This window comes from Aotus nancymaae, unplaced genomic scaffold (assembly GCF_030222135.1).
Source record: "Aotus nancymaae isolate 86718 unplaced genomic scaffold, 86718_ANA_hifiasm-v0.15.2.pri h1tg000057l, whole genome shotgun sequence".
In the NCBI taxonomy this organism is placed as follows: domain Eukaryota; kingdom Metazoa; phylum Chordata; class Mammalia; order Primates; family Aotidae; genus Aotus; species Aotus nancymaae.
This window is the reverse complement of record NW_026988471.1, coordinates 6,453,641-6,476,452: the sequence shown is the minus strand read 5'-3', so window position 1 is coordinate 6,476,452 and position 22,812 is coordinate 6,453,641. Positions and strand designations below refer to the sequence as shown.

Genomic DNA, 22,812 nt, shown 5'->3' with positions numbered 1-22,812 from the left:
AGGCTTCAAGGAGCTTCCAATTATCGTGGAAGACAAAGCGGGGAGCCCAGTTATCACATGGGGAGAGCAGGAGCAAGAGGGGGGATGCCGCAGACTTTCAAACAACCAGATCTCAGAGAATTCACCCACTACTGTGAGGATAGCACCCAAGCCATGAGGGATCTGTCCCCTGTGACCCAAACACCTCCCAGCAGGCCCCACCTCCAACACTGAAGATCACATTTCAACATGAGATTGGGGCAGGGGCAAATACCAAAACCTTATCACCCGACACCATTGTGTCACCCGTGGTGAGGCCTCGGAACATAAAATCTCATACTACTCTTTGCGACTTTTGCCAAATTTGTAAATGCTCCTGTCTTTTCTCCCCACCACTAAGTTAAAGCACCATAAGGGTCGCCCTCCAGTGCAGCGTCTGTCACATGGGAAGCACTGGATGGATACTGAAGGAAGGAAGGCACAGAGGGATGGAGAACGAGGGGGAGGAAGACGCAGAGTGTTTCAGAGGAGCACTGCCATCATGGTGGCCCTGTCATCATCCTAAGAGCAGTGAGAGAACCAGTGGGGAGTGTATGTAATGGACAGGCATTTCATGCATGGGGGATGAACAAAACTTTCCCAGTAAAGTAAAGGTAACTTTGAAATGTTACTGACATGGCAGCTGTGATTAATTTTGGGTGCGTATAACAGAAAACCTAAGCAGTGGTGGCATAAACCACAAGATTTAATTTTCTCATGAACAAGAAGAGTCCTGGGTTGACAGGGTGGTTCCTCGTCGCCTGCAAGGACCACATGCTCCCTGCCATCGCTGAGCTCCGGTCCTCACCCTCCTCGTCCCAGCAGCACATTCTCATACGGGACTGGATAGAGGAAGAAGAGTGTGGCTCGCCTACTCTATCTTAGGGTGCTGCCCCAAAGTCATATGTAACACACATTTACAGCTCATTAGTCAGAGCAGAGCATCGTGGCTATACCGAGCTTAGAGAAAAGCTGGGAAATGTAGGGTGTAGACAGGCACATAATAAAATCAGGAGTCCCGTTACTAAGAAATAAGGGGGAGCAAAGGCGAGATAGTCAGTCACTGGTATGATGCCACAGTCTCTTCTTGTGCCAATAACTTTGTGACTTTTTTTTTTTTTGCAAGTCTACCATAAAGACAGAATTCTAGAGTCTTAAAATTGACATCAGTCTCAATCGCAATGCAACAAGGAACAAAACAAAGCACACAAAAAATGAAAAGAGCACGATAAACAACAGAATGGTGAATAAAAACCTGACGCGCAGAACCATACACAAACAGGAAACGTTTTCCTGCAAAACTTACTCTCACCCACAAACACACCTCCTGCAAATTTGGTAGCACTGAGCAAAAACAGAGTTGTGACTTGCTGGGGCTTCGCAGTCGGTATGCGGCACGCCTGCCAGGATTCCAAAGAGGAGCAGGGGCTTGATAAATGGCTTTGCTTGGTCAACTCAAAACCTCATCATCAACTGGGAATTCAAAAATTGCTCTGCTGGCAAGAAATCCTTACTGAAGTAAGGGCTGGGAGGAAAGGAACGCAGGTCATGCAGGAGTCCAAGTGGTTTTCTTTGCTTCCTGCTACTCCGCTCTGATGCTGGCCTGGCAGCTGGACTGATTGAGTTCTATCATACGTTAATGGGAATGGATGACAGAGTGTCACCAACTCGAGTGTCATATGTGCAGTGTGGCTGGGGCCAGAGGTCTGAGAGATGAAGTGTGATGGGGCCATCTGTCACCCGAGGCAAAGATGTTCTCCAACCTGAGACTGTGCAAGGCACCTAGGTCTCCACCTGATGTTAGACAGCCTGTTTCTTTATTTAAAAGAAAAATAACCAGGGCTGGGTGCCAGGGTGGAGGCATTGGCTCCCCACCACCCGCAGCAGGAAAGCTCATTAGCTTAATCTTCAAGCACTCGCAATTGAAAGCAAGGCTCCAGAGAGAGCAGCTAAGGCCTGGCTCACCTCCTTCAGCTCTGAGGGATTCAGGGAAGCAGGGCAGAGGACCGCACCCTAACTCTTTGAGGAGCTTCTCCCTCTTGCCTCCATTCAGATCCCTCCCTCAGGACTTAATGCACATGGCTCACCCCATTAGCCCTTCTCTGCTCACTGAAGCCCAGACCTCTCTCTCCTCCTCTGAACTCTGAGCAAGGGTTCTGTACTGGTTGTTGTCTGGTTAAAACATCCTGCCTTACAAGGTTTTAACCCACTTATGCCTAGTGTTCCATTATTGGAATGCTAAACTTGTGGGAGTTATTTATACCCTACTGCTCAAGGTCATTGCCAAGGTCTGATTTTTCACATACACACACACACACACACCACACACACACACACAATGTGCAACCTCCAGCATAAATGGGTTAATGAGATGTGCATATTTCAGCTATATTATTCAAACTTAACCATTTTTATAGGTCTTTATAAACCCCACAGAACTAGCATGTATTTGGCAGATGATAGATGATTGCTTCAGAAAGTTGCTTGGGAGGCTGAATGAAGCAATATAGATATTCTATACCTGTCTTCTGCAATCCAAGTCCACAAGAAGCCCTCTAAAGCTGCACCTCCAGCAGCCAGATGAACATTTGCTCTCAGCAGCAGATGGAGTCACACAGGCAAGCTTGGATTCAGAGGGGCCACGGCCCCCGTGAGGCACCTACCTCAAGCTTGAGACCGGCCTAGTGTGGGATTTTATCTGAGATAAAGAACCCTCGGCACTGAATATAAGTTGGTTACTATCATATTCCTGCGATTTATATAGCACTGTAGAATCTGCCTCATCAGTGAATGAGCCTTGATTAACTTAGCCAGTAAAGTTTAAACATATTCTGACGCTAGCCTGATACTGGAATGACCCTAGAGTTCATCTGAAGATCAGAAAAGCCTCTTGCTCAGCTGCTGTGTCAAAGCATCTGAATTCATCCCGAGTCTTCTGGCCCACAGAGCCTATTTGCTTGGTGAGAACTCTGGCCATTTTTTTTTTTTTTTACCTGACTCTCAGTAGACTTAGCTTTCATTATCTGTGTGAGAAGATCCCATAGTAAGTCTTTAAGGCTAAATTTGGGGAGAAATTAGGGGAATGGCGTAGCTGCCATCATAGTGTACTGAAACATGTTGGCGTGAAAAGTTTAGTAGCCCCAGAAGCTTCCAGTGGAATGCTTCTTTGCTGTGGGTGTGTACAGCTTGTTAGCCCAAGTTCTGTCTCAACCCAGATGGCCAGGTTGAAGTGAAACGTGAGATTGGCAACCGCTTGTCTTCCGTTCGGTACCACTGTACTGCTATGTATACAGGGAGATTTATGGCTTCCTCTGATGGGCCAACATGTTTACACCTTTCCAAAAGAAGATTCTTCAGAGACAGCCAACAGAGAGTGCTTTCATGATGGCACATACGACTGGGCTTCTGAAACCTCCGCCGCCCCGGCCCTGAGGCCTGTCAGCTCTGCAGTTGGCTGGTGTCTCTCTGCTCCCACAGCCGGGCTTGGGCAGAGAGGTGGCAGGAGTGGGAGGCAGCCCGGAGATCTGCTGCCTGGAGCCTCCCCAGCTGTCAGCAGATGAAGTGGCCTGACGCAGCGTAGGGCCATGGGGACTGGCTGGAACCATGCAGTGGCCAGGCTCAAACCGTAAAGCTAAAGCGTCTCTGCTGTCTTCTTTTGATTTCATCCTTAACAGTGGGACCAGTTTTCTCTTTCTAAATACACACATGCTAACTGGGGAGCAGGGATGGGGGGCAAGAGAGGACTCTGCATAAAATAATGACAATAAAATACACCAAATGCACCACAATAACTTTAACGAAAGGAAATTGTTGAGATGCTCAAGGACTGTCATGTGCTAGAAGGAGAATTCCGTTTTTCTTTAGAAGTCAGTAGACAGACAGATTTGGAGAGAGAATAAAGATTTCTTCAAAAAATAAAAAATAGACTCTCCAAAGGGGGGCTTTTACTGGACGAAATCAACAGCACTGCGAGGCGGTGCGTTCCGTGGCTGCCTGGCAAGGATTCTAAGGAGGCCAAGTCACCCTCCCCACAGGACCTGCAGCAGCGGCTCCCGCATCGAGTAGAACACTGAGGTCAAAATGCAATGTGGTCTCGACAGCTCCACAGGTGTCTCTGAGTGTGTGAGACACGGGCCTCACGAGCACGGGGCGTGGTGCCTTGCCACGGCACTTGACGCACAGCCCGTGAGATCGGCATCACGGTTATCGGTGCAGACTCAGCCATGCAGCAGGAACTGCCCACGTTTGTGGAGCGTACCCGCCGTGCCACTCTCCGTGCTGAGCACTTAGGATGTGCTATGTCATAGCCTCCTGACACTCCGGCTCATGCTTAACATCTACCAAAGTTACAGAATAGCAAGCAGAGGACCCGGGATTTGACTCAGGTTGTATGACCCCAAAATAGACTCTCATGACTTTCCTAGACAGCCCATTAGAAGCATCCTTTAACTACAGACTGAACAATCTTTTCTAAGGTTCTTTGTTCTATAACTTACCTGGCAGAGAAGCATCCAAAAGCTGCCTTCATACACGAGGCTCAGTGTAGTCATTTAATGACGATGACTTGGTCATCTAGTACAGGTTAGCCAGTACCTAGTCTTTGAAGACACGAAAGAGAGTGCTTTCTCTCAAGGGAGCTCAAACTTCAGACAGCCCTGTTAATGGACCAGGCATGGACTAGGGGCTCCTTTGTGGTCTGATTGAAGCTTCATATCACATCCATTGTGTAGCTCTTACCATCCACTTTGATGCAAAGATGCTGAGTCTCTAAACATTGAACTAAATGTTGTAGGATCATAAGTAAAGTATGGAGCAAGCCGGGCGTGGCGGCTCATGCGTGTAATCCCAGCACTTTGGGAGGTAGAGGTGGGTGAATCATGAGGTCAGGAGATCGAGACTATCCTGGCCAATATGGTGAAACCCCATCTCCACTAAAAATATAAAAATTAGCTGGGCGTGGTGGCATGTGCCTATAATCCCAGCTACTCGGGAGGCTGAGGCAGGAGAATTGCTTGAACCCGGGAGGCAGAGGTTGCAGTGAGCTGATACTGTGCCTCTGCACTCCAGCCTGGGTGACAGAGTGAGACTCCATCTCAAAAAAAAAAGGAGCAGAGATTTGCATCTAGGCAGGACCTAGCTAGAGATTTGCATCTAGGCAGGACCTGTGTTTCAGTTAACCTCACAAGCACATGAACATCAAGAGTGTATGAAGATGCCAATGCAGGAGGATTGGGAAATCGCAAAAGTCCTGAGGGTGGAAACACCCTCTCGTTATTTTATACAGTAGACCCTGGTGCTGATGGGTGGAAGTGTCACCTGTGAACTATAACCCAGGGTCATCACCACTGTCCATGAGGCTGACTTTGCAGCAGCTGGATGGAGCCAGAAGCAATGAAGTTTCCTGCCTGTCCCCAGCTGACAACGGGGGCAGCAGCCATCTCGTCTCCCCTTCCCAGTGAAGCAGTCTGGGCTAGTGCCTTGGAAACAGGAAGCTCCCCACCCCATGACTGCCCATAGAGCCTCCACAGATGCAGAAGCTTCCTCATTCTTCTGAATGATCTCACAGTCAATTGGCTTGACTCTACTCTCTGCCTAAAAAGCCAAAAATACATTTTCTGGAATCACTAGAATGTGTTCTCTGCTGAGTGTCACTGGGAAACTATGATAACAAGGTCTCTGCCACTCTCCGTGATGACACCCCACTGGCTGGAGTCTGCGTCGGCCTCATCATAATCGCTGACATTTGCTCCCCAAGTGGTAGTCTACAAGGAGCTTTAGCAGGGATTGCCCCAGCAAATTTTCCAACATCCTAGAAGTTGGATGGACGGTTGTCATCTCACTGTATGGTTGAGGCAATGTCGTGTTAAAGTCTGCAAGTGACTTCCTTAGTTAAAGACACAGCAAGGGTTTGTATCCCCTTTTGATGACATAAGAGGCCTTTTCATACGTTGTCACACCCAATACCAGGTAATCACGCTTTGTGCTGAATAAACAACAACAACAACAATCAGGGATTCCGTTGCCTTCCTTTCTGTTGCATCTGAGGTTCTGGAACTTTACCCTACTGTGTTTGAGCATCCCCTCAGCTAGGGCTATGAAGATGAATTCAGCAGGGGAGGAGGCACAAAGGAAGCCCAGCCGTGTGCCTGAACCTTCAGCTGAGAGTCCTTCCTTCTGTGTGCCCCCGCGTCGATCGGTGTGGGCAGCAGCGTGCTCCCGGTACACAGTGCATCAGCGATCCGGGCCATGCTTCAGCCTGCACTCATGCCTCCTGCAAGCTTGGCTGCTCGTGGATTCCTCCCTGTCTCACGGCCATGCTTGCTGATGGACAGCAAACATGGTGCACTGTCCTCTCTGCTTGGCCATGGCAGCAGCACCATCCCTTGAATCAACACCCAATCCTCTCTTTAGCAAATGCCACCAGAGGCTGTGCCTTGTACTTCGATGCCTTCACAGACCAGCTACCCTCAAGAGGATGACTTATCTGTACCAAACCAAGATGAGAAGGGACAGCTTCGGAGCAGCTTCTCTCCCCTAACAGACATGCTCGAAGGACAGGCATGTTCTGAAAGATAAGAGCACCAGCCGGTCAGAACCGGGAGATGTGCTGCAGCTGGGACACAGATTGCAGGGGGCGATGGAGGACGGGCTTGGTCACATGAGGAGGGCCTGGTCTGCCATGGGAAGGAGCTTGGAATCTTACAAGGCATGGACAGTTGGTGAACACTGTCAATATGACTTACATAGTGAATAAAAGGAAACATAAGAAGGAGTCAATAGCAAAGACCTGGAACCAACCCAAATGCCCATCAATGATAGACTTGACAAAGAAAACGTGGCATGTATACAGCATGGAATACTACGCAGACATAAAAAACGATGAGTTCGTGTCCTTTGTAGGGACCTGGATGAATCTGGAAGCCATCATTCTCAGCAAACTGACCCAAGAACAGAAAACCAAACACTGCATGTTCTTACTCATAGATGGGTGTTGAACAATGAGAACATGTGGACACAGGGAGAGCAGCAGCACACACTGGGGCAGTTGGGGGTGTCGGGAGGGACAGCAGGGGTGGGGAGGGTGGAGAGGGATAAAATGGGGAGAAATGCTGGATATAGTATGCACCTAAAGTAAAATAAAATAAAATAAAGAAAAAAAAAGGAGTCCCCATGTCCTCATCTGTAAAATGGAGCTGATATTGGTGGCACCCCACTGAGTTGCCTTGGTGACTCAGGGAGGTGGTGAAATAGTTGCACGGAGCGGCTGGGATGTCCCCGCATGTGGTGACACCTTGTCCACAAGAGCTCAGCGGAGGCACACTGTGACCTGGGTCCTGGCTTATTTACTCCTCCCAGCTGTGTGCAGAAGTCCTTTTACAATAGCCCCACTTCACAAATGGAAAAAAAAAATGATCAAAGGGCTAAGGACTGTTTACTTTGTCAGCATTACACGTGTATATGTCTGTCTCTATAATTAAAATATTAACTCCATCAGAAAAAAAAAAGGTCGTTTTCCCTGTCAGCCTCTTCCTTAATACCCCCCAGTGACTGGCACCTAGAAATCACATCATTGGTTTCATCAATCAAAACATAATAAATAAAAATAAAATAGCAGCAACAATGAACATACAAATGAATTTTAATTATGTTTCAGGCTCAGTGCTGGGCACAAGAAATATAAAATTTAATGTTTGTGCTTGGCATAGTGGCTCATGCCTGTAATCCCAGCACATTGGGAGACTGAGGCAGGCAGATCACTTGAGCTCAGGAGTTCGAGACCAGCCTGGGCAACATGGTGAGACCACATCTCTACTAAAAATACAACAACAACAAAAAATTAGCCAGGCCTGGTGGCGTACATCTGTAGTCCCAACTGCTTGGGAGGGTGACGTAGAAGGATCGCTTGAACCCAGGGGGTGGAGGTTGCAGTGAGTACAGATCATGCCACTGCACTCCAGCCTGGGTGACAGAGTGAGACCCTGTCTCAAAAATAAATAAATAAATAAATAAATAAGTAAAAATAATGTTACGGACATCAAAATCCAGTAATTAAAAGTGATTTATATTTGTAGTCCCTGCTTTGGGATGGAGGGTTACATACTTTTTAGCCTTTCCTCAATTCCATGTCTATGTATGTCTGTCACAAATTAACGACTAACATCACACCCAGCACAGAATACGCCTAAATGCTGGTTTCCATTTTTCCCTTTTGCCTTTGAGAGATATTGCAATAAAAACAACCACCAACCACAATAATTGATTTCATCTTATAAATCACTTGCGAATGTTTTCTTTGCAGAAACACTGCTCGTTTATATACTGAAACATATTAGAGATGACCTTACTCAATCCATTCAGCTACTGAGTAGAATTTCAGGGCAGCAAAATGCACCAATAATACTGGGTCCGAGGATAAATAAAAACCTTTTACTCTTTTTTTTCTGTCCTTCTCTACCTTTCTAAGGCAACAAATAAACCTATTTCAGAGCTGGCTTTATCCTAAGCTCTTTCCAGCGCCCTTCCCTTTGCAGAAATGTTGTATTAGTCAATGGAGCCTGACATTTATGTTTGTCACTATTCTTTTTTAAACCACTCCATGTGTTTTGCTTGCATTTCTCTAAGTTTCTACCCTCAGCTGAGCAGGTCCATGTATCAAGAGTAACTTCAACTGGCATGGCATTCAGCAATCACACTCTGATTCCAAGACTTCTGTAAACAGTCATTCTTTAAATAAAACCTAAGTTTTAAGGGGAAAGACTGACTTATAATTTAGGTGCTAATATCTTAAAGATATAGCTTCAACGCTTAGTAAAAATTAATCGCTTTGTAAATTCTGTTTTTCAGACACTGTGCCATCTCTTCTAGTGTGATGAGTCACCTCTTCCGTGATAGAATGGAGAATTTTGTAAGAAGTATGTTTGATTCTCAAGTGGGAAATCTCTGAGTCCATGGAGGTCATACCACAGAACAAAGAAGCAAATTTAGGCAATTCCAAATTTAGGCAGTGACACTTTCTTACATAGAACTCTTTGTTTAAATATTATGTGTGCCTCGAGGATTAGCTCATTTCAAGATAAAGTCACTGCTTTCCTTCCCCTTTGGAATTAATAAAATAAAATGTCATTAAATAAGAAGTAATTGACAAATAATTCTTGAGAGCATCACAGCCATCAATTTGTTTTTTTTTTTCCAAAACCAGAAAAAACAGTGCCTATATTATTTTATTCTTGTGATGCTATCTTAACTTTGGGGGGAAGGTTAAATTATTCTGAAAGCTATGAACCATCTACATATTTATTCTTTTTAAAGGTTCTGTGGTGTGTTAGCATCTGTATTGCCAGAAAACAAAATTTTCTTCAAAGTTATTCTTGGGCAGGCCTGGGACTCAACCCATATGTCTCACAGTTAGTTGCAGCACAAGGCTTTAATTTATGAGGCTTGTTCCAAACTCGTCTGCAGCGTTGTTTGGTTCGGTGAATGCGTGGCGCCACCTATTGGTGGACCCTCAGAAGTTCACTTTTCATTATCAGACGATAACATGTTTTAAGTATTTCATAAAAATCATATTTTTTGAGGGTCTTCAAGATTTCAGAGTATACCGGTGAGGACAAACAAAATATTACTTTCATTAAATTATTTTTTCTACAGTACCTGAAAAGGCATGATTTTTCCATGTAGGTCCTTAGACTGGATGAATTAGTAGAGAAAGACAAAGAAGTGTTTTTTCAACCGCCCTAGGCTTCTCTTAAAATATCTCTGCTGGCTTTTCTTCTGAGCTGTCTCTTAGGGAGATCAAATCCATGTCTGTGCATCAGCTCGTAGAAAAGGAGAAGAACACCATTTTGGCCTAAGAAAAAATAATAACATAAAACATAAAAGAGTGAGAATCAGGCTCGACTATTTTCTTTCATCATTTTATGGAGATACATACAATTTGAAGACTCAAAATCCCCTGTGGATAGAAGCCGAGGGAGAATTTCACAGTACTTTATTTTCAAACCACAAATATCTTTCAGAAAACACCTAACATCTTATTATAGCCTTAGCACTTTGATCCTTCCTAAAACCACCGTGGCCTTGCTCTGTTACGGACTACTTTTTCCTCCCTGAAATACTAAATAACTGAAAGCATCAAAATGCAGAAAAGGTTAAAGTTTTGTGCCTTTCATGAAAATTAGAGGTAAATCAACACAAGCAACAATGCTATTTCCACTGGCATTGAGTACCTTGATTCATATTTTCCTTTTTCTCTTTTGAAGAAATATATCACAGGTGTATACATAGGTCCCAACTCGCCAAATGTATATATTAAATATATGCAATTTGTTGTATATCAATTATACCTCAATAAAGCTTTAAAAAATCTGGGATTGGATCAGAGGAAGTACTTTTAATATTTTCTGTTAATACATCTCCCCAAATAATCATCATGTATTTCCTTTTCTAATCTTTAGCATAACAAAGGGCAGTTGGACAGCTATTGATGGGGAATCTCAGCAGTCAACTACCTTGTAAATTAGAAGCTGTGGTTGTAAAAACGGATTTGTATATCACCGGGAGTGGGGAGTGTGTCTGCCTTGTAAATTTAATTAAACAGCAGGTGCAAAAATCAGGTCGTATGGCTTTGATGTGCCCCGTGCGAGGATGACAACTAGACAATGATTCTAATATGAAGAAATTTGCATACATTTGCATTGGATAGCAGAGAGCACTGAGCTCTCACCACTTTCATATTTCATTTCTAGGAAGTTGAATAAGATTTGAATGAGCACTTTCTATTTAGGCACTGCAGAAAAATACAAGCAAGGTTTTAGGAACGCAGAAGACGGTGTGGACTGAGGCTAAGCATTCCTGACACACACTTCAAAATGCAACCCACCTTGCTGAAAAATGGAGAATGCCTAAAAAAAAAAAAAAAAAAAAAAGAGAGAGAGTAAGGAAGGAAGAAAAAAAAATGTATTACTGGTTTTTAAACATTTCGCAGAAAGTGTAACATTGATTAAGATCTTCCTTCCTGGGGATCTATCCTGGGGTGTCACAACCCCTCTCTGTTCCCAGAGTCAGCACCATACATTCTGAAATGATAAAGATTGGAAAAAAGACTTTTCTGATACAGCAATTTGCATTCAACATAAACTGTTGGTTTTTTCTAAAAAAGTAATACATTTTCCTGACTTATGGGATAGGCCATATTTTTGATAACAACAAACTGGAATTTAGTATAAACATCATCCTTCTGCTCCTTAGAATTTCTTGCTCAGGTATTAAAATATAGTAAACACACAGTCACTACCATAACCCAGCATCATTTGTAAGGTGCTGCAGGCACCGTACCTGGCACCAAGGTGCGGGAAAATAGCACTAAAGAAAGAGGTTCTGGGTGATTACTCTGCAAGACCCTGCTACTCAACAGTTCTCTCTTGTCTAGTTTTATTCCTTTACAGGTTCCCAGCTCCTCACCAAGAATCATTCTGGCCTCTTTACTCACAGCCACTCTGCACCCCAGTGCCTGGAGTTTCCGGTTCTGAGACTGCAAGAGGTGGATCCCTAGTTCTGTAGCCCCTTCTCCTGAGCGGAGCCAGTGCTATCTCAAGCATGGCAGAGTCGGGTATTCAACTAGAAATCCTACCAGTCTTTAGGGATGTTAAGAGATACAATGTCAGAAGAAAAGATGAAACTGGGCTGTCTGCAAATCTGCTTTGACTGTTATTCACTGAAACCATATTCTACCATTATGTATACTTAGGATACCTTGGAGAAGTCAGCTTGTAAATGTCAAAATTATTTAATTATGACATCATATAACTTATTCTTTTTTAAATTAACTTGCTAAAGAGTCATAAATGTGATAAAAACATAACACTTAGGAACGAAACATGTTTTTTTTAGTCTTAAAGTGTATTTTTCAAACATTCTGTGTTCTAATTGGGCCTTGAGTTACTTGTCTTCCCCATTGGGCTGCCAATTCCATGTAGGCAGCAACTACTCCATTTTGTAACTACAGAGTCCTTAGCATTTAATCCACTGTCCAGCATACAGTAGGAGTTGCTAAATATGGTTGACTAATTGAAATAGGAAAAACTAAGTGAAGATCAAGTGTAGGTGACTAGGCTGTGAAGAGACAGCATGTACCAGGTGCTAAGAAATAGTCCTGGTCGTTAGGACGTATGTGGTCTGATAAGGCACAGAGAAACAGACACAAAGCAGGAAGCAAGTGATTCTAGGATCCAGGTTTTGTTGAGGAAAGAGAAGGCACTGTGAGGCCCATCATATAAGTAAGTGGGATCAACAGTGACTGCTTGGTAAAGGCTGCCACGGTCCTTATGCAATGGTCCCTCATGGTCCCTAAAGGCTTGAAAGGAGATGCCTACCTGTAATTCAGCTTGCTATTGTCAACCACGTTTCCAAGATTGAAGGAAAAGCCAGACAGATATCCAAGTGTCACACAGGAGTTAAGTGCGTCTGTTCAGATTTGGTGGCTCCTCCCACGAGGCCCCTCCTCGACCCCAACAATGTTGAATTTAGCTACATGTTGCACCATGGTTGTTTATTATCTGTCCCTTCTATGAACTTGTGGGTCCCTTGATGACAGGAACTGTATCTTCTCAATGCCTTACACAGGGTGTGGCACAGGAAACATGCACAGTGACTGTCAAATGAATACCTGGATTCAAGTCATGATAGCAGTGGATAAAAAACATCCTCTCAAACCCAGGATTGTCCAGCAAGTAACCAGAGGAGACTCCTTTCAACCCAAACCAGCCTTTCTTCTTGGAATAAGAAAGTGTGCCACATGCAGCAAAATGTGCCCTCCTCTAAATAGCATTGCTTGGTTGCTTACTCTCTTCTGTGCTCCTGATCGTATCACACACATAGCTCCATCCTGGGAGCATTGTTGTGGTTGACATCTATGTCAGTCTCTCATATTTAATTGCAGCACTGTTGAAAACAAGGTTTGGGCATCATCTGTCTTTGTGCCCTCAGCACCTTGTAATCTAACACCTGCTAGATGTTTATAAATGTTGGTTGAATTAGCTAAATGAATTAAATGTGAATGACTCAATAGGAAAACATGTCATATTGCTTTACTTTTCATGTGGGGATCCTGAAGGACATATCAGAACTTCTTGCCCAGTACTTAGTGACTTACTGTGGCTCAAATGGATTTCAGGTGGGTCAACAGCCCAGTTACCAAGGCCATCAGGAGGCTGTGCAGCCAGGGGTGACCTCTGTTGGAGCGGCTGCTTGTTCCATTGCAAATGGCTGCACACATATCATTATCTGTGTCTTCCATGACCCAGGGACAAGGTCAGAAACCCCTGAAGGAGGCTTTTTTTTTTTTCTCAAGATTGCTAACTGCAAAAGAATAATGTGAATTTCCTGTTACTTCTTCCCAGATGCAAACTCTTTCCACACGTTGGCTTCTGCACAATGCAAAACATTTGCTAGCCTGTCCTGGTTAAACAAGCACTCTCTCCAGTCAATGAGCCACTGACTAGAGTAAAAACTCACATCTTTACCTAAGGAAGAAAAAGAAGCATCACACAACTTGAAGTTCTTGGTCTAGCAAGTAGCTCTCTTAAGAAACTAAACCTGACTTCTGAATGTAAAGCAAATACTATGGCATTCATCCTGAATTACTGTCACAATGAAATGGTTGGAGAAAATCTGTATCATAGAAAGTTTTACTGTTCTTCTTGAAGGATTACTTTCTTTCAAGCTGAAAACAACAACACTAATGACAAGTTTTACTTGTCAAAATATTCCAAATCTTGAGACTACAGCATCATTTATAGCAAGCCAGCAAACAGAGATGGCTTGGAGTCTCAGTTTTCTCATATGCCTAATAGAAGGTGGTTGTGAAGACTGTAATATACAAGAAAATCATGAGAAAATATCCAGGAGTGTTTGGTCTAGCCTTTCCCTAAAACATTTATGGGCACAAAGTGCCTTATGAAAAGCAGGTGCTCTGAATGGATGGACAGACAGAAGGATGGATGGATGGATGGATGGATAGTTGAGTGGGTGGATGGATGGATGGATGGATGGATGGATGAATGGATGGTTGGGTGGGTGGGTGGGTGGATGGATGGATGATTGGATAGATGGATGGATGGATGGATGGATGGATGGTTGGGTGGATCGATGGATGGATGGATGGATGGATGGATGAATGGATGGTTGGGTGGGTGGGTGGGTGGATGGATGGATGGTTGAGTGGGTAGATGGATAATTGGATGGATGGATGGATAGATGGATGATTGGGTGGGTGGGTGGGTAGATGGATGAATGGATGTATTGATGGTTGGGTAGATGGATGGATGGATGGGTGGACAGATGGATGGATGGATGGATGGATGGGTGGACAGATGGATGGATGGATGGATGGATGGATAGATGTGTGGGTGGATTTGCATCCTCTGATTTCCAATGTGTTTCTGTTCTTTTTTCCAGTGGTGGACAAGTCTCCTTGACCTTTCTTCAGATGGCACAATTGAATCCAAGCTGAGTGCTCCTTAACATTGAACTCAGTCCCATCTTAAGGGCAGCCTACTCATTTTAGCTGCCACCTGATGCTTCCCAGGCCCTTGAGAGGCTGGAGTGACATCTGGAAAGCACTCAAAAGATCTTGCATTCGGGTCTTTCTCACTGGAACTGTAGAGAAAATATGTATTGTGAATCACAAACATTGATGTTAGCTGCAAAATTCCTCAGTGAAGGCTCAGGCAATTATGAGAGTCTTTAATGAGCTGAAGAACTAGTTCATTTCCAAGGGTGAAGATAGATTTTGAAGAATCTGTTACTCCAAAGAATTCTGCTGAGGTCTGGAGACGCTAATGCTACTCTGTCTTCCTTGCCAAATACTTGGTTTGACAGCTGTATTTCTCAAGATGTCTTATCATACAACCGTGTTCACACTCAACATTTCTTTTTATCCTGTGTGTAACAGTCTCATGAGAAGGCAATTACTGGCAATTACTATGCAGGCTCATTGTCTTCAAGGAGACTATTACTTTTCAGAGATTCCATTGGTTTGATAAGCTGTGTTTCTTCCTTTCTCCCCACGATGATTTTCAACAAGTCTCTTCCAGGTTAGCAGTTATACAGATGCCGGGGGCCATGCGCCCTGTAACTGTGTGATGAACAGTTTCATTCTCCAAAATGCCACTTGCTATTCTGAAACCTTTAAAATGAAAATTAAATTACGCAGTCTTTTCTTTATACCTTTGTTTATGATTTCAAAAGTGGTGCAGATGCAGATTTCTTACTTTTAAAACAAATCACAGCTTAATTTATACTCAGTGCTCTTACCTGACATGGAGCAGAGGTGAGTGAACAGGGTGCAAGGATATCGCAGATTGGAAAGACACATGTGGGTGGGAACAGAAAGGCAGGCATTGAAAAGCTTGGTTATTATAAGGAAAACACCAGAAAGTTACAAAATAGCATAGGAAACCAAAGCATTTTGCTTGATGCTTATACTTTCAATTCCTGTTCTCTCCTTTGTTCCTCACATGAGCTTTGGAAAGGGCAATACAGATATTTTTCTCTATCACCTCTTCCTCCTATCATGACTTGAATTTGCTAATTAAACAAGAATCATTTTAGGTCCAAAGGGGAAACTTCCATTACTAAATGTAAGCAGTCCCAGTATGTAAGAGAGCGGCCTTATCATTAGTCATCAGAGAAATGCAAATTAAAACCACAATGAGATATCACCTCCACTTGTTAGAATGGCTATTATCAGAAAGATAAAAGATAAATGTTGGCAAGGATGTGGAATAAAGGGGACCCTTGCCCACTGTTGGCAGGAATGTAAATTAACATACCATTATGGAAAAGAGTATGGAAGTTCCACAAAAAATTTAAAAGTAGATTTATCTTATGATCCAGCGATCCTAGTACTGGGTGTATATCCAAAGGAAATGAAATCAGGATCCCTAAGAGATACCTGCACCTCCCTGTTTACTGCAGCATTATTCACAGTAGCCAAGAAATAAGTGTCCATCAACAGATGAATGGATAAAGATAATGTGAGATGCATGTTTGTGTGTGTATGTGTGTGTGTGTGTGTGTGTGTGTGTGTGTATCACATTGAAATACTATTCAACCTTAAAATAGAAGGCAATTTGTCATCTGGAACAACACAAATGAATCTGAAGGACATTACATTTAGTGAAATAAGCTAAGTTCAGACAGACAAATACCTCATGATCCCACTTACATGTGGACAGCCATGGTGGGGAGATGTTAGTCAAAGATAAAAAATTTTGGTTAGATAGAAGGAATACATTCAAAAGATTCATAGTATAACATGGTGACTATAGTTAGTAACAATGAATTGTACACTTGAATGTTGCTAAGAGAGTAGATTTTAAGTGTTCTGACCCCCAAAACAATGTTAAGCACATGAGGCATTGCATAGGCTAATTAGCTACATTTAGCCACTTCATGACATATACATATTTCAAAACAATATATTGCAATGAATAAATAGATACAATTTTATTTGTCAATAAAAAATAGATTAAAAATAAAAGAGAGCAACCTTGATGGGGAGAGATCCCAGTTGAACCCTCCCTCACATGCACCTGTAGAAAAATTATTTATTTATGGAAACTGGGCACTATTGCTGTGAAAGACTCTCTGGTGACTAACATCACACACTGGCCTGCACATTAGTACTGCTGTCTGAGAAAAGCAAATGTTCAAGGATTATTAAAAAATAGGCAAAACGGTGCATGGTCTTCATTTGGGTTCTCCTAGAAGCAGACTTGGAGACAAAGATATGAGAGCAAGTAGTTATTTAAATGATGATCTCTGGAAGCAGCACTGGAAATGTGGGAAATGAGCTAGGAAAGTGTGTGATGGAGTAGGTTCTCACCATGGGCAATGGAGTCCACCCCACAGGGGCGCTGTGGGAGATAGAAGAGATCACACCTCTCAGCTCCATCCCAAACAGGGGAGAGGGACCTGGGGTCTTCATCCACCAACCCTACCAGCCATTGATTGAGGGCTACTTTCAGGGGGCACAGAACACCCTGCTCTTCCAGCCTTCCTGACTGCCATTCAGGGAGCCAAAGAAAGCCCTGGAAGAATCCCAGGCTCAGGTGTATAGAAATGGAAGCCGTGCGGTCGACGTGCACCCGCGTGGGAAGGTAGAGAAGTTGCTGGCAGAGCACCCACAAGGTCGGCCACAACGCTGGCAGGTATGAAAGCTGCCGAAAAGAAATCTCCTACCAGAAGTGCGGCGACAGGCATCCTCCTTCTCGATCAAGTTTTAGACAGTAAAATAACTTTTAGTACAAATCAGACAAAAGTGACGTCAAAGTTCATTTTGCTATTCTAACACACTATTAAAATGTCCCACAAATTGCAACATTGGAACATTCAACCCCTCTCCAAGACTACTCAAGAAACCCATATGGGGCAAACTCTGATGAATGTTTCCCCATTTATTTATTCCCTTCCCTCCCTCCCTCCCTCCTTCCCTCCTTCTTTCCTTCCTTCCTTCCTCCCTCCCTTTCTCCCTTCCTCCCTCTCTCTCTCCCTCCCTTTCTCCCTTCACTCCCTTCTTTCCTTCCTTCCTTTCTCTTATTCTGTATTTAACATGGTAACATTATGGGTGTCAGAAAAGAGACTGATAATATTTTTTAAATCATTGATCATATATTGGATTTTGTAAAACTGTCCTTTATTGATTTTTTTCTGTGACTTTGCTTGACCTCATTTTCAGTTCATTGAGTATATGCTTACCATTAATAACCTGAAATAATTTGGCTGTTTCTTAATAATCCTCAATTTAAATCCTAAATTTCTTAAAAATCCTAAATTTAAGAAATTTAAGGATTTCTTAAATCCTTAATGATATTTGTGAGGTATCTATTCTAAGTCCATTTGAGGCATAAATTGAGTCTCTAAGGAAATGATGAGGTAGAAATCACCATTACTTTCATTTTATAGGTGAGGAACTAAGGCAAGAAAAAGGTCACATACAGCGCATGCTCACGGGGCTACCACATAGCAGAGCTAGGTTCTAAAGTCAGGTCATCCGTACCTAGAGTTCATGTTCTCAACAATGAAGACCAAGCATCTTTATGACCATCAGTGAGTGTAATTTGTTGTAGACATAAAATCTCTGAAGGACATACGATCTGATTGTAGGTAGCAAGTGGCTTCAAAGAATTCCACTTGCTCACATCAGCATCTGTTTTTGCTGTGTTTTCTTTGCCCTCTTTCTCTTTCTGCCACAGTATCTGGGCATCCTCCTCACAGACTAAATATTGAGAAAGCCCAATTGGGTAGAATTTTGTGTTCAATAAATAATCACAATTTCATTTCACAAAGAGGAATGAGTATATTTGTATCAACTGTCGGGGATTATCTGAAGACATTTTTCTTTTAACTTTCATGTTCACTTCTAGCTGAGTCTGATATCTGAATAAGTTTGTGAATGACATAGGGAAATGAGGGGTCTGAAATAAGGGCTCATGCAAATTTAATTTGAGCAGAGATCTAAATCTAATAGCAATTTTTTTAAAAAAAACTAGGAAATACATCTCACTAAAAAATAAGCCAGACGTACCCAGAGAGGCTCTTCCTTTCATTCACTACTGTATCCACAATGTGTAGAGTAGGGTCCGGCTCTTAGTATGAAGTCAAGAAATAATTTCATTAAATGTTTTGTTTTTAGCACTGTGTTAGTTTTACAGAAAAGTTGTGGAAATGGCACAGGGAGCTTCCATATCCCTACTCCCAGTGCCCCCCACTAGTACGTCTTATTCTAGTATGGCACATTTGTTATGATTAATGAATTATAATAAGCCATCATTAATACATTTTAATTAACTAAAGTTCCTAATTTATTCAGATTATTTTTGTTTTTACCTAATGTGTTTTCATATTCCAGAATCCCATGTAGGATATCACATGGCATTTAGTGGTAATATCTTCCCAGGCCTTGCTGGCTGTGACAGTCTCCCAGACTTCCCTTGTTTTTGATGACCTTGACAATTTTGAGAACTACTGGTCAAGTATTTTGTAAAGTCTCTCAGTTGGATTTTTTCTATTTTTTTCATGATTAGACTATGACTGTGTACTTTTGAGAGAAAGATCAAAGAGGTTTGGCAAACTTCTATTGTCATCCCACCACATCTTGCTAGTAAATACTAGCAAGATGACTTGTTCCAGTTGACTTGACCTTGATCACCTGGCGGAGGTCGTGCTTGTCAAGTTTTCCCTCTACAGATTAATCTTTTCCTCTTTCCCAAACCATATTCGTTAAAAGAAAATCACTATACCCAGCCCATATCCAAGTGATGGAGAACTGTGCCCACTGCCTTGAGGATAAAATATCTATAGAAATCATTTGCAAATCTTCTGCATAGGAGATTTGCTGTTTTCCCCCCTGTAGTTAGCTATTCAGTTTATATCAACAATGATTCATGCATATTTGTTGGACGCTTTTGTTTATAATACAATACTACTTTATTTATTTTGCTCCAGGCTTTCCAGGTCTCACCATGGGGGACTCTTTCATTTGCCTCCCTTCTCCCTCTGTCACATCTCCATCATTGTGGGATTTTCGTCTTTTGTTGTTTCTACCCGAGCTCATTTTCTGGCACTACGAGATGCTCCAGGCTCTTCTTGCATATTTTCTATCCCAGTTCTAGAATCAGATGTTTATTGCCTGGATCCTTTATTTCTTTCATGAGAGAATGGTACTAGAAAACAACATCTGGGCAGTAGATGTGTTTATTGCTACTGGAGTACCACTAATTCTGGGTCATCATAGTTGACACTGCAAGAAAATGTATGTATATCCTAACTTATATACATTCACGAAACTCTTAAGTAATATTTTTGAATGAAAGTTATAGGAGAATATTACACTTTTATTTTTATTGATTGATTGCTTAACAGAGACAAGGTTTTACTCTGTTGCCTGGGATTAGTACTGTGGTGTGATAATAGCTCACTGCAGCCTCGATCTCCTGGGCTCAAGTGATCCTCCCACCTCAGCCTCCCTCATAGCTGGAATTATAGGTGTACACCACCGCACATGGCTAATTTTTTTATTTTAATTTTTTGTAGCGACGGGTCTTAAACTCTTGGCATCAAACATTTGGCCTCCAACAATCCTCCTGCATTGGCCTCCCAAAATGCTGGGATTGCAGGCACATGCCACTGCACTGGGTACAGGAGGATATTTTACAAGCTAATCAACGATAAGCAGGAGTGGGATAAGGGAGGAGCAACTCAACTTCTAGATAATAAAGTAAAATCATAAAGCTAAGAGGTTAAGAGTGAGATCTGAGAAAATGCTCATGATACCATGAAATACACACAGCCCAAGGTTGTAAACTCAACAGCAGCTTATACACTATGTGGGGATCACGTTCTCCATTAAAAGCTGGCATAGTTCCAGGCTTCTTAGCAGGACTAATACATACCAAGGTCATGAAGTCACTGGTCTGCTTAATTCCACTGGGCGAATTCCTTACATGTATGTGGATAAGCTATGGCCTTCACATGACAAAGCAGATGTGCAGAAAGTAGAAAAATTCCAAGAGAGAGCAACCACAGGGCAAAGCAGACACAAAGCATGAAGGAAAGACTACGTCGTAGACAAGAATTCCTTACGATAGAGAGAAAAAGAGACAGGAGGATGGCTAATTACCCACAGAAACGGAGCAAGTCAGGGCCCAGTTAAATGTGGATCCCAGGCTGACTGACCTCCATCACCTCAGTTCCTTCCCTTGCACTCCATAACTTCTCATTCAAGGGCTAAAGACCCCCTTGGAAATGCACCAAGCACAGAACAGCAGAACCCCTGTTTAGGAGACTGTCAAGGAAGCAGTGCAGAATTGTAACTATCAAGGCGGCTCAGTGGCTCCTGGTGTGGAAGACGATGTCTAGAATTATTGGTGGAGAGGTAAACTGTGTTCAGAGAGCAGAGAGGCTCCAGCATAACTTCCCAGGCACACTTTGTGGCAGTTGTGCTGGTAAGGGCAAGCTATGGGAGAGCTGCCAGTGGCAGACAGTGGCAGACAGTGGCAGAAAAGAAGTAAGCAGGAAAAGAAGTTAAAAACCTGACTTCAAAAGGCAGTAGTTTTTTGTTTCCTTTTTTTTTTTTTTAAAAAAAAAGCATATTTCTGTCTACAAAATGAATATGAACAGGTAATTTGGTCTTTGTAAGGAAAAAATATCCAGAGAAATTAGACTAGTGTTTGAAAAGGCAGGCAGTAAGCACCAGGTAACAGAAAGTACTGCCTTCGTGAACTTGGTGTGCTCACAAACAGAATGCATTCTTAAAGCAAGGAATCACGGAGATGACCTCATCATGCATTTCTTAGAGTGGATGGGACCAGCCATCTCTCCTGGGCTCCAGTTTTAATTAAAGACAGCTTGCAGGGTAACATCACCCTCACAACCTGCTAAGCCTTGAGACTCTGGGATTACATACAAGGCATATGGGTAGGGGAGTGAGGGGAAAACAGAGTAAATAGGTGATTTCTGGTACAAATGGGGAAAGAATGAGTTTAGGGATGACTCATTATTTTCCTCCTCAATACTATCATATTCACCCAGAAATGGCAAATTTCAGCATTCAACCCATCTAGACTGCTTCTTGAAAACCCCAAGTGACAATTATTTGAATGTCACACCCCTTCAATGTGACTTTTTTTCCAGTATGGGATAAGGTGAAGCACAATCCACATCAAGACCAAACACACTCAGAAGAAACCAGAACGCTAAGGTCGTCATTCTCATCACATCAGCTGCAAAGACACAAGATGGATATGACAGCAGGAGCTTCTGCTAAAGATCTACTCACAGCAACCCCCCTGGGACAAGCTCCATATGACATCATGACACTTCGTTGTGCACGGCCTCACAGAGCGGATCCTTTGTTTGTTGTTTGGGCTAAGACTGCAAAGGGTGGAGCTGTATCACTAGGGTAGAGTCAATACACTTGCTGATCACCAGCTGTGTCCCACGATGTGCTTCACACCTTTCCCTAATCTTTAATACTACCTTGCATGGCAGATATTATGACCCCCATTTTTACAAGGGGGAAACTAAGGCTTGGAGAAGTCTAAACAGCAGAGCAGAAACTCAATTTCAGGTCAGTTTTGCCCTCAAAATTTACATTCTTTGCAAGTTACTGTGTTGCCTCCTAAGTGTTTTTCGATATGTACCATCTTGCTTTTATATGATTTTCTCTCAAGAAAAGGAAATCCCCAAACAGGAGGCAGCAGGTGCAGGGAAAAGAGACCCATATGGGACTCAGACAACCTTGATTCTCAATCGATCTCCATTATGACCTTTGGCAAGCAGTCCGAAGCTTCTATCTTCATTTCCTGATATGCCAAATAATGAGGAATGAGTGAACCTTCTCTTCCAGCTTCAACATTCTAGATTTCCTAAAGAGCTAGTGTTTGCATAAATGAATGCAAATTAGCAGTAATCTCCTTGAACTGATATTAACAAACTTTTTCTGTGCAAATAAGAGTCCAAGTAAAAAAAGGCTGTGCTTGGGTTTCTAAAAATCTATTTAAAATATCACAGAATCTAAATATTTGGCCATTCTTGTCTAGCTTTCAGTCCCTGAACTAACATACTCTATTTTAAACCCAGGTTCAACTCCAGTCTCTCCTCATAGCCAAAACCAGCTGCTGTCTGGCATGCTCCTTTTAAATAGACTATCTTAAAGCCTTTAAAAAAAGGAAAAAAAAGTTGAGCTCTTTGGAGAATCCTCTTGTCACTAGAGTGATTTACTCTTCAATTTAG

At 42.7% G+C, this 22,812-nt stretch overlaps 1 protein-coding gene across 1 annotated transcript in view; it reads right to left on the bottom strand.

Annotated features, from left to right (window-relative positions):
* Nucleotides 1-22,812, bottom strand: part of RNF144A (ring finger protein 144A) — a 321,607-nt gene that overhangs the window by 20,483 nt on the left and 278,312 nt on the right. The window contains exon 10 of the transcript XR_010337882.1: nucleotides 9,670-9,865. The gene's annotated coding sequence lies outside the window, so the exon portion shown is untranslated. The remainder of the gene's footprint in view (nucleotides 1-9,669; nucleotides 9,866-22,812) is intronic.